Source organism: Schistocerca piceifrons, chromosome 5 (genome assembly GCF_021461385.2).
Source record: "Schistocerca piceifrons isolate TAMUIC-IGC-003096 chromosome 5, iqSchPice1.1, whole genome shotgun sequence".
NCBI lineage: Eukaryota > Metazoa > Arthropoda > Insecta > Orthoptera > Acrididae > Schistocerca > Schistocerca piceifrons.
The window spans coordinates 437,616,570-437,629,416 of record NC_060142.1 but is presented as its reverse complement, the minus strand read 5'-3'; positions in this window follow the sequence as shown (position 1 = coordinate 437,629,416).

Here is a 12,847-nt window from a genome sequence, read left to right as displayed (position 1 = left end):
AGAACGACTTGTATGAATATCAAGAGCTCAGATGAAAACCCACTTCTAAGCAAACAAGGGAAGGCAGGAAGGTGGAAGGAGTATATAGAGGGTCTATACAAGGGCGATGTGCTTGAGGACGATATTATGGAAATGGAAGAGGATGTAGATGAAGATGAAATGGGAGATACGATACTGCGTGAAGAGTTTGACAGAGCACTGAAAGACCTGAGTCAAAACAAGGCCCCCGGAGTAGACAATATTCCATTGGAACTACTGACGGCCGTGGGAGAGCCAGTCATGACAAAACTCTACCATCTGGTGAGCAAGATGTATGAAACAGGCGAAATACCCTCAGACTTCAAGAAGAATGTAATAATCCCAATCCCAAAGAAAGCAGATGTTGACAGATGTGAAAATTACCGAACTATCAGCTTAATAAGTCACAGCTGCAAAATACTAACACGAATTCTTTACAGGCGAATGGAAAAACTAGTAGAAGCCAACCTCGGGGAAGATCAGTTTGGATTCCGTAGAAACACTGGAACACGTGAGGCAATACTGACCTTACGACGTATCTTAGAAGAAAGATTAAGGAAAGGCAAACCTACGTTTCTAGCATTTGTAGACTTAGAGAAAGCTTTTGACAATGTTGACTGGAATACTCTCTTTCAAATTCTAAAGGTGGCAGGGGTAAAATACAGGGAGCGAAAGGCTATTTACAATTTGTACAGAAACCAGATGGCAGTTATAAGAGTCGAGGGACATGAAAGGGAAGCAGTGGTTGGGAAGGGAGTAAGACAGGGTTGTAGCCTCTCCCCGATGTTGTTCAATCTGTATATTGAGCAAGCAGTAAAGGAAACAAAAGAAAAATTCGGAGTAGGTATTAAAATTCATGGAGAAGAAATAAAAACTTTGAGGATCGCCGATGACATTGTAATTCTGTCAGAGACAGCAAAGGACTTGGAAGAGCAGTTGAATGGAATGGACAGTGTCTTGAAAGGAGGATATAAGATGAACATCAACAAAAGCAAAACAAGGATAATGGAATGTAGTCTAATTAAGTCGGGTGATGCTGAGGGAATTAGATTAGGAAATGAGGCACTTAAAGTAGTAAAGGAGTTTTGCTATTTGGGGAGCAAAATAACTGATGATGGTCGAAGTAGAGAGGATATAAAATGTAGGCTGGCAATGGCAAGGAAAGCGTTTCTGAAGAAGAGAAATTTGTTAACATCCAGTATTGATTTAAGTGTCAGGAAGTCATTTCTGAAAGTATTTGTATGGAGTGTAGCCATGTATGGAAGTGAAACATGGACGATAAATAGTTTGGACAAGAAGAGAATAGAAGCTTTCGAAATGTGGTGCTACAGAAGAATGCTGAAGATTAGATGGGTAGATCACATAACTAATGAGGAAGTATTGAATAGGATTGGGGAGAAGAGAAGTTTGTGGCACAACTTGACCAGAAGAAGGGATCGGTTGGTAGGACATGTTCTGAGGCATCAAGGGATCACCAATTTAGTATTGGAGGGCAGCGTGGAGGGTAAAAATCGTAGAGGGAGACCAAGAGATGAATACACTAAGCAGATTCAGGAGGATGTAGGTTGCAGTAGGTACTGGGAGATGAAAAAGCTTGCACAGGATAGAGTAGCATGGAGAGTTGCATCAAACCAGTCTCAGGACTGAAGACCACAACAACAACAGACAGATTTAATGTTACACATATAAACCGTGTAGTACATATCCGTCTAAACGTTTATTAGAGTATCATGTAAAGATTTGAAGTACATCAGGTCAGGATTATTTCGAGTTTTTTGCTAACTAGCTTTCCCTTTTTATGTAGTATATATTTATATACCGGAGATGCTGAGTAGCATTCCATACATTCCTTCCCGGATTTCACATTGTTTCATATAGTTATATACCATGTACATTAAAAAATTATGTCGCTAGCACGCAGAAGAGCTGTGACACGAAGTGGTCTGGACTCGAATAATGTCGGAAACAATGCTGGAGGGAATTTACACCATGAATCCTGAAGGCTGTCCATAAATCCGTAAGATCTCTTCTGAACAGCAGGTTGCAATGAATCCCAGAGGAGTTTTGAGACTATCGTAAGTGTTTGAACTCAGAAGTGTGTTCCTAGGTTACATTCTGTAGCAATTCTGAACGTATAGGGTGTCTCATTGTCCTGCTGGAAATGCCCAAGTCCGTCGGAATGCACAATGGACATGAATGGATGCAGGTGATCAGAGGAAGCTTACGTGCGTGTCACCTGTCAGAGTCGCATCTAGTAGTCCCATATCACTCCAACTGCACACGGCTCTTCATTACAGAGCCTTCACTAGCTTGAATAGTCCCCTGCCGACGTGCAAGGTCCATGGAGTCATGAGGTTGTCTCCATACCCGTACACGTCCATCCGCTCGGTACAATTTGAAGCGAAACTCGTCCGACCAGGCAACATGTTTCCAGTCGTCAACAGTCCATTGTCGTTGTTGATGGGCCCCGGCGAGGCGTAAAGCTTTTTGTCATGCAGTCATCAGTGGTACACCAGTGGATCTTTGGCTGCGAAAGCCTTCGGCTCCAAAAGCCCCTATCGATGATGTTTCGTTGAATGGTTCGCACGCTGACGTGGAGTATCGTATAAGAATTTGAAGTAATTTCGACAAGAACTTTTCGAGATTTTTGCTACCGACATTAAACTACAATTTGTCTTTATATAGTATAGCTATGCCTGATGTTAGTACTCTTTACTATAGCTTAATTTTTTGTTTTACAGAACTCTGATTGATTTTCCCCTTTATCTGCAGTTCTGAAGATGGTCACTACAGTACGAAATCGATAATCCGACGACAATTTTAGTGATCATTGACTGGAATTACAGATATAAATCATCTTATCTTTACAGTACATCACTAATTTTTATTGGTTAAGCATGCTTGAGATGGGGCAGTGACAGGTACACTAACTGAGCCCAGTAATTGTCGATGTGCTTGGTTTTGGAAGCATAAGAATTTAGTAACAGGAGAATGAGGCTAGGAGAGAAGGTGTATGGTTGCTGTCTTTTATTTAAGAGCGTTTGATGAACACTACGTGGCGATTGGAGTTATGGATCACGAGATATTTCAGTTTTAAGTATTAAAATCGGAGTTCGTGGCAGCGCATGGAGGGCAGAAGCAACCACTGTCACCAGATGCGGTGACAGGAAGTCCAAAGATGGCAAGACATGGCGACTTAGAGCGTGACGTTGGAAAGTTTTCGGGAAGTCGGCGTAAGGATATGAAGAGCAAAAACTTGAAGTTAGGTGCAACCTTGGTAACAAACAGGTAGATGAGTCCAAGGCGTGAACGAATGGGAAAAGAAAAACAGTCCGTCCGAAAAGTACATTTTATATGAGTGATAATTAAGAGAGGGTTATTTCAGATAGTATTCTAGAAGAGCTGCCATTTAAGGAACCAATATAGGTCAGTACAATTTTCACAGAAAAGTATTTGTACAGGGGTTTGTGTGACGTCACAGAAGTTGAAAAGTTATAAGTTGTTGCTAGTTCATAATTCTCAATGACACTGTATGTTTACAAAGTGATTACAGCTAGTTAGTGGTGTTGTTTGAGTTACAGGTTTTTTATTTAATCTTTGGTTGCTTATTTCTTATCCATTGTCAAGTTCCAGATTATTGTGCAGAGAAGAACACATCGGGGCGTGACTGGGGTAGGAGCTATGCCAGGTGTCAGCCAAACTTAATTAGATCGTAAGCGTAGTATATGCTCATATGTTGTCGACTAATTGTGTATATGTACAGTCGCATAGGCAGTGCTTTAAATAGTGCTTCAATGTATATTTTGATGATGACAGCATCTACAGACTTACAATAACTGAACAAATCTTATGGCGTGGCGTAAGTCATCGCTCAACCAAATGTGGGCGAGTTTGACGATTTTCATTATCTAGCCGCGTATTGCCTCAGTTTTATGATGGATTGACGCTGTTGGCTATCTGGTCTCCCGGACTGTAGGATTAGCGTATTCTGTGTCTTTGATAAGTCTTGTGACTTACTGCCGGCAAATCAAAAACTATTATGGCCATTCGCGCCAAAGCCCGCCTGACAGAGCATAGTGGTGATTGTAACGGTATATACAGGTGGCTAATTCGGTAGGGTATAGCTGGTTTGTCAATTGGGGGTAGTCTCAGTCTCGGAATCTCGTTGAACTCTAATTAGTGCTACTGTAAGCTTTGCACAAATGTCATAAAATATGTATACCAAATTAATTGGATGACAAAGGGCTTCAATAATATATTTCCTTTTGTGCTTTCTTTAATGCATTCTTTAACAGTGTACCGACTCCTCAGGAGTCCATTTTGTTTCACCTATGGGAGTGCAGCAAAAGAGTAATGCATCACAGGCAAGGACAGGTAGGTTAACAGGTCGAGTACTTATCGCTGGACGTCGGAATCAGAAGGTAGGTCTGTGTTAGTCTCCTGCTTACCGTACCCGTCAGCTTGTAATTACATTGCAGAAGTGAGTTTTTGTGCCTGGTTCAACCAATGTACCGTACAATGCTTGAAAAATTTATCTGTGCAGTTTTGCATAGTGCAGGTTTTATTTCAACGAGCATCAAATTGCTAAACTATATATTAATTTCATATTCGTTAGGGAGTAAACCACGTTCCAAGCTGTTGTCTGGACACTATTTTATGCAAGCGCAGATTGAATATCCGGGAGAGATTGGAGGGAGGGGGGGGGGGAGGAAAGGAGAAGGAGAGACGTAGCTGGCTGGACGCCGGCGGCGGATCACCTGGTCCGGACTGCGGTCGGATAGAATGTCCGCCGGGTCACGTTTCTCGGTTTTTCTTGGTCCGCAGCCCCGTTTCACGCATCGCTTGTCGTTATGCGAAGCTGCTAAAGGACACCTGGCCGCCAAAACTCGTCGCTTCCGTCCGTCGACCGCGCTATAAATATCGCCACATCGGCGCCACGCGGTGTATCAGTACGGTCACTAAACACGCGAACACGTTTGTCAAACGTATTTCCTACAGATCTAACAAGTAAATTACCAAATTAGGGACGAGCAACAGAATGTGGCCACACCGGCTGACATTATGCTTCAACGAAGATGGTGGAGCTACGATGCTAGGAACAGACTTTCTTCATAAAAACAACAAAAAATTACTGATTAATTTTCACCTCCAGTTTTTGAATCGAAGGAACACAGTACAGTCTATACCGCTGGTTACTGGCTGTATGCCGATGTACGATGTTGTTCTCCAAGCTAATCTGTCCTGTGCAGGTCTCGTCATTCACGTAACAACAGTACCTAAACCTACACCCATTTGAATCTGCATACAGTATCCGAAGCTCTGTCTGTTCACAGTTTTAGATTTGTGTGTTTTATAGTGTGCCTGAATTTAGCGGATTCATTTTAGTGCTTATGTGGATATTTCACCCTTTTAGTGATGTAGAATCAACTGCCACTTTTTACGCCATACAGATATTTTCTCCAAATCATTTTGCAATTCGTTTTGATCACCTGATGACTTTACAAGGTGGTAAGTAATACCATAATCTCCAAACAATCTAAGAAGACCGCTCTTCTAAATCGTATATGTAGATCAGGAACAACAGAGGGCCTATAAAACTTCTCTGGGGATCGCCAGATATTACTGCTCTTTTACTCGACGACTTTCCATCAATTAGCAACTGACATTGTTGCTGAAATAGAATACTGTATTTTGAAAAACTAGACGATGCAATTCGATAGCAATTGTTGTATTTAAGAGTCCTTAGTTAAACAAATCTTGTTCCACTACTCAGTTATTCAGAAACAGAAATCTTTAGTTGCAACTTTTATAAAGACAGTGAACAACAATACCTGAAAGTAGTTTTAATTGTTGTAAACTTCCAAAAGAAACACTTCGGGAGTCATTTTAGTCAGTCTGCCGGAGGTTATGATATGAGCAAGATCTGTGCTCGAAATTTCGGCACAATGTACGCAGGCGAGTTAGCACAAAGTCGTAAAAAGTGCCGTCTCAGTGGTGTGTTTATGGTATGTCTGTTTTTAATGATTCACTGCAAACATGCAGTTAACCTCAAGAACTGTGTCAAACTCCAGTAATGCATTCTACTACCTGTGACAATAGTAATGCGCTCTGAACTGTGTTTCTTACAAATGATATTTACTGTGCACATAGTTTACGTTTCGATATGACTATCTACTTGGAAGGGATGTGTAATTAACAATATGATAATAATTTTAATTATTGTGAGTAAGTAAGTCTATATTAGGTTACTGCACTCGAACAATCACCATTATAAGACATCAGTCGAGTGTAGTATATGGCCTAACCTTTATCACTGCAAACATTGCACTAAATGAGACACTATCTCGCCACAAACAGTAGTTTATTTAACATCAAAGTGCACTTACAGTGTTTTGGCTTCTAAACCTGTAAATTTGGAAATTTATGGTAAGGTCTTATGGGACCAAACTGCTGAGGTCATCGGTCCCTAAGCTTACGCACTACTTAATCGAACTTAAACTTACACTAAGGACAACACACACACACATACACACACACACACACACACACACACACACACATATATGCCCGAGGGAGGACTCTAACCTCCGACGTGGGGAGCCGTGCGAGCCATGACGAGGCGCCCAAGACCGCGTGGCTACCCCGCGCGGCTCTCTAAACCTGGTGTTAAGAACATCATTGGAAATAGCCTACCTCTGTTTCGAGTGCTCTACCACTTGTATAATTTTGACCCAAAAGGCTTGGGACTGACTGTGTAATACTGTTCTGCAATACAGGGATAACTGTGTGGTATAGCCTTTACTTCATCGTAGAATCACCTGCCTGCAAGCTTTTTTAGACAGCTTCTGCGTAGTTTCCAGAGATGATTATTGTAGAGCTGAGTGCTGATTCTGAGGGACTGATGACAGCAGATCGAGTCATCCAGTCGCTGGGCAACATATTCGGATGGTGAGGCTCCTACCTCAAGATCTCGTGCCTGCCAGATTTTCAGTCGTGGTTGTCTCCCTGAATCAGACAACCACAATTTAAGGACTCTATGGAGCTGCGTCTCACACGTTCACTTTTGATGAGCTCTGAACTGAGAACAGCGCCTAAGTTCCTAGGGTGCACATTGCTACAACAATGTATACGCTTAAGTACGGTAGACATACTAGGAAATAGTGGTGGTGTGTTTTGTCAGTTGTTTAGAATTCTAGTCGACTCAGCAAAGACAGGGGGGGGGGGTCTTGAGATCAAACTAGAATGTATCATTATACAAAGAATACAAAGAGATTTTATCGTGAATGTTGTACTGAATATCCATAGTACTTTATCAGTAAAAGCGTCTTCTTCTATCGGGTACTTTATCCCAGTAACACCCAAATACACTAAGCAACAATGATCTGGAAAAACCAAGAGACTGTACAGAGATATTGGCAGAGAATCTGATATTTCACAATGAGTGTATGCTAGATGAGCAAAATTGAGTACTTTTCAAATAATGTGCGTTAATGTTCTGTAAATTTCACCATGAAGATTGTCTGAATATTTCTCAGATTTACTCAGCCTTCAAAACTCTCGAGCTGTTGTGCTTTACTTAAGCCCCCTTCCATTATCTTCGTCATGATGAATAGGTCCTAGATTGTTTACCCTGGCCTATTCTGCAGTAAATTTCGAAAGCATTGATGGAAGCAAATTGTTTTTGTAAATTTTCAACAGCATAAATTACGGTAAAGTCTGTGTAATTTAGCATCTTTTGGCACAAGTGTGACACGAGTATCTAATCTCAAGCTCGTCTTCGTAACCTTATTCTAAATAAAGTAGTTTCAATTGTAATTACATGAAGCCTTCCGTATAAACATCTAAGTAGGTGAAGACGTGGATGACTGGAAACGGGTGGAGTTTCCTAGTGTATAAGCAGTTCTGTCCACTATTTTATCAACAGTCATGGAGATATTTTTTTTAAAATGTGTGGAGATTATTTTCACTGCTTTTTCTTATAATTCATACGAATGCAGATGCAGTGTCTGCAGTCGGTATTCGTAATGACGACTGTAACTATCACGATATACGAGTGATATTTGGAAAGTAAGGAACGATCGGTCGCGAAATGGAAAATACAGTGAAAATCTGATGGAGCTTTGCACAGATGCGTTGGGCACTGTGTCTAGTACGCCAGTCTATCGCATCATGTCGCTCTTTTCAATTCTGAGCTCACAGTGAGAACTTAAGGATGGGTAGAAATTAGCACCCCCTGCCAAGTATGAGGACCTGGCGAAAGATTTCGCCTGAAGCTATGCAATCCACATAACATAACTGTCATGCAGTTCGTTCTACACGACAATTTTCGGCCGTACTCTGCAGGGGCAATGAAGATGCTCCTGCAGCGTTTTCGATGGGAAGTGTTTGATCACCCACAATACAGCCCGTAATTGGCTACCCCTGATGTTCATCACTGCTAAAATGAACCGCTGGCTATGAAGACAATATTTTGGCACAACGAGCTGCAGTCCAGAATATAAAATAGTCGAAAAGCAATGGCACCTGTCTTCTATAACGAGGGAATTGAAAAGTTGGTACAACGCTATGACAGATGTCTAAGTCTGAGCGGCGACTGCGTAGAGAAGTAGCTGGAAGGTGTAGCTAACCGTTGCAAATAAAACAGTTTTGATTTTCACTGTGGTTTCCATTTCGCGACCTATCGTCCCTTACTTGCCGAATAGCCCTCATAGATATTGGTAATGGTTCTTTTTGTTGAAGTTGCAGTGGTTATGACAGAACCTTGTTGCTCGTTATCATACCAGTGTGTTTGCTGTACAGAAACAGATGGCAGTGCCGGTAATAGAAGGTGGTGACTTTATTATGACGCAAAGGGAACATTAAAACAACAGCTATACGTATCGCAATGCTCAGCCTTGTCTTTAAAATACTGCACCATGCTAGATAGAATTTTTAGTTGCTGAACAGCACTTTGAATTTCCTTAGTGTTTTCAAAATATGTAAAGAGTACATTCCAGTCTGCCCGTGAAAGGATACTCGACCTTCTTTCTCAACTGTAACATCCCATAATTGCTTTTCACTTCCTGAAGTGAAAGCCCGCCCTTCACCGCAATGGCGAAGTTACTCCGTAAATTTCCTGAAACTGCGCCTTGCGCAATGCTGGGATACGCTACATTACGCTTGAGCAATGTGAATGTGGTGGATCAAGAAACCTGAGATCACGGTCTTTCCTTGGTTGCGTTTGCAAGTCGCCTTGTGGAAACCCATACGAGGCTTGTAGCCTCCTAGCCCTCCCACCCCCGTCCCCCCGCCCCCAGAAGAGAGAAAGTTATATCGGCATGCACAGCGCAGATACAAACACAGTGAAATGCTAATGTAGGTATTAACTGGCGTGGAACGTAAGCTTGTAGTAATGCATTAAACTAACAAACCATTGAACGAAACATGAACAGTATAGGGAAACAACTGAATTATCCACATATGAGTACGAATTACCGCAATTTCAACCACAGTTAGTACACATACGACCTACTGTTTGTGGGAAGCATCCCTAGTAACACACAGTGTGTTACTAGCTGGCCGGCACAGGTGGCCGAGCGGTTCTAGGCGCTACGGTCTGGAACAGTGCGACCGCTTCGGTCGCAGGTTCGAATCCTGCCTCGGGCATGGATGTGTGTGAGGTCCTTAGGTTAGTTAGGTTTAAGTAGTTCTAAGTTCTAGGGGACTGATGACCTCAGAAGTTAAGTGCTCAGAGCCATTTGAACCATTTTTTGTTACTAGCTGTCGATATTAACTTGCTTCTTGACGAAAATTATCGTACACAGTCATTACTGTGAGAATTTTTTTTTACGTACTATGGTGGTCTTAAAAGAGCAAATTACTTTTGTTGAAATTATGGTTTAACTTTGCTGCCCTTTATGCCAGCTAAGCTTGATAATGGTCATTGAACGAAACTAGTAGAGAATTCGGCAAAATAAATGACAGCTGAAGGTTTCATCATGAATTTTAACAATTACTTGGCGGCTGAATACCCCCACCTGTAAACATACATAAATATAATTCTGTAACTCTTGATACAGTTTCAAACAAACCTGGTACACTTGTTTTATAAAGTGGCCTTTCCATGCAAACTGTTTATACTCTTTCTGTATGTTAAAATAAAGTAAAGTAAACGTCACCTTCTGCTGGATTTCTCAATGCATTTTAAGTATTAAGTTTTAAATGTTTACTTGCACAACAGACATCTATATATGTTTATATGATGTAATCTTACTGCAATGCAATAATCGTGAAAGAATCTGCTGCATGCAAACTTCAATCTGGATCACTGAAATTCTCAAGCCTGAAATCAGTTTTCTACTCACACGCATATAATCTGCTCCGTGTTACTTTAAGATGGTGATGAGCACACCCTGTGGGTTTCGATCCTGCTGATGTTGATTCGTAGATAAGTGATTAAAAGGTCTACATTCATTCTTACTGGGCAACTCAATCATTTAATCTCTAAGCGTCAATAAAAATAGGCTGCTTAACTGGGTGACTTTTCTGAACTTTTTCCAATGGTGCTTTTAGTATTTCTAATTATTTACGGATGTTGCACCATATTCGAATGCAAGTGCAATACTACCTGTACATGTTGACGGTTCTGAACTATGCCATATCTGCATAATTTAATATAATCAAAGCCTTCTGCAAGATTAAAGGAAACATTATGTATCCTGACGCAATTTCGTCAGAGCTAAAAAACTGACGCACTCAGCAGTCATTTGTATCTCTGTTGCGACTATGACTTTATGCATCTATATCCAGTTAATTTTTAAAAGTATATTGAAGAATCATTAATCTATGTAAACTGGTATAAGTATCATACTTATCTTAGTAGAATCATCCGGTAAACTCAGTGCTTTGGAATCACTGACGCAATCATTTTGGTGTATTTGGAGTTTTGTACGGGTAATGTGGAAATTGATTTTTGTTTTGTTGACAAAACATTCTTTTCTTAAGTAGGCACGAGGCCTGCCATTGTGACTTCTTGCGTGAACACAAGTAACATGGTCGTCACCACTTTGACACTGTGGCCGGGATAGTTTGCAAGCCGTCGCTTCCTTTAATCATAAATATATCTCCGAATGATGCTAAATGTTATTGTCTTTACATAAAGAAAAGTATTATCTTCTGAATAACCTTCAGATCGTGAGCTACAACTTTACTTTTTATGTATGATGTTAGTGACTTGACTCATAGCTCTTTTGTTGCCTGTGTCTATGGTCGCATTCAGAACGCACATTAATAATCAATTAACTAATTTAATATGAGTGAATTTTGAATTGCTAGCGTATCTGCGTATCACCACAATAAAGCAAAGACAGTGAATAGCTGAAGGAGTAGGAATGAGAAGAGTAGATTAATTAACTTTACAAAAATAATGAAAAGTTTTTATTAATCCTTTTATAACTACAACGAGATGATAAATCTTACGGAGAAAATGACAAACACAAATCGGAAACGGGATGATGGTTGTTTGGCAAAGCATGCATTGGGGAGGAAACTATACAAGTGCTCCTCGAATTAATTCCTTTTACAACGCAATCTGACTTTGTTTACATGAAACCATTGTGAGGCCCAGTTCTGTTCAAATGGTATCAACTACCACCAGGTACACCACAAACTATGGTTCACTGAAGAACGGGGATTTGTGTATATCATTTAACAACCTACGCCAGTGCAGCAATACTTTACCCTTTACTCTTGCTTCAGGTGGGTGCAGAAAACAGCACGCTGTGGGTGAGGAGTGACGTTCTGCAGCAGCTGTAATGTTATGAGGTTTGCTGCTCTGCCCAAACAAATTTGACCCACAGGCACTATAGTGTGAGCTGAAATTGTCGAATGTCAGATGGCCGACTCCAGATGAATTAGTTTACTCTCATGACAAACGACATCTCCAAAATGATATGCAGTTCTACTGTTGGTACAGCTGAAAACTGTCACTGCCTCTTAGTCCACCACAAGACACAGACCACAAGTCTTACCCACTAGGAAACGACCTGAAGGTCTCCACCAGGGCAGGACCAGAAGAAGGAGAAGGCAAAAAATCACAACCGCTTACCGCCAAGCTTCGGCACAGGAGCCGAATCATCAAAAGAAAAGCGATCCCACATAGCACAAACCAATCAAACTATCCACTACTCATTGGATCTCCCCTCTTGACAGTTCTGTTGGCCTGATAGCCAATCCAGACACACCACTGGGGTTCCCACAATGGGGAAACAAACCTCCACTTTGCATATCCTGAGAGGAGCCAATCAGTGACTCAAAATATCTCTTGTCAGAAAAAAGAAAATTTTAGACTAGGAAGACGTCGTTCTCACAGTACGTATGCACATGTTTTGGCAAAGAACGTCTACCTAGATGGAACCATAGTCCCTAATTTACAAAGAGACCTACATGGAACCATAGTCCCTCATTTACAAAGAGATCTAATCTTTCCGTGCAGATCACTTCTAATTTCTGAAAGAAGACTGCTAAGCTTCGGAGATGATCGTGTCCATGAAACATAAGTTTTTGTCGCTCGGTAAAAGAACTTGGTGACTTCCTCGCATCAGGGGGTTACAGTCTTGCTTCCACTAAACATGTGTACCAGCTGCTCTGTTCGTATTGTCCCAGCTTCAACATGACAATGCATGGAGTTTTATGGCCTTCCCACTATTTGCGCAAAGGCTCAGTTTTCAGCAGTCTCTCTTAAATGACTTCTGCCACCCATATCCCACTAACTTGGTGCCCTCATGATGGACTGCTGCCGGCCTCATGTAAAATGTTTTGCAAACCAGCGCCCTCCTCTCCAATCCTAAGC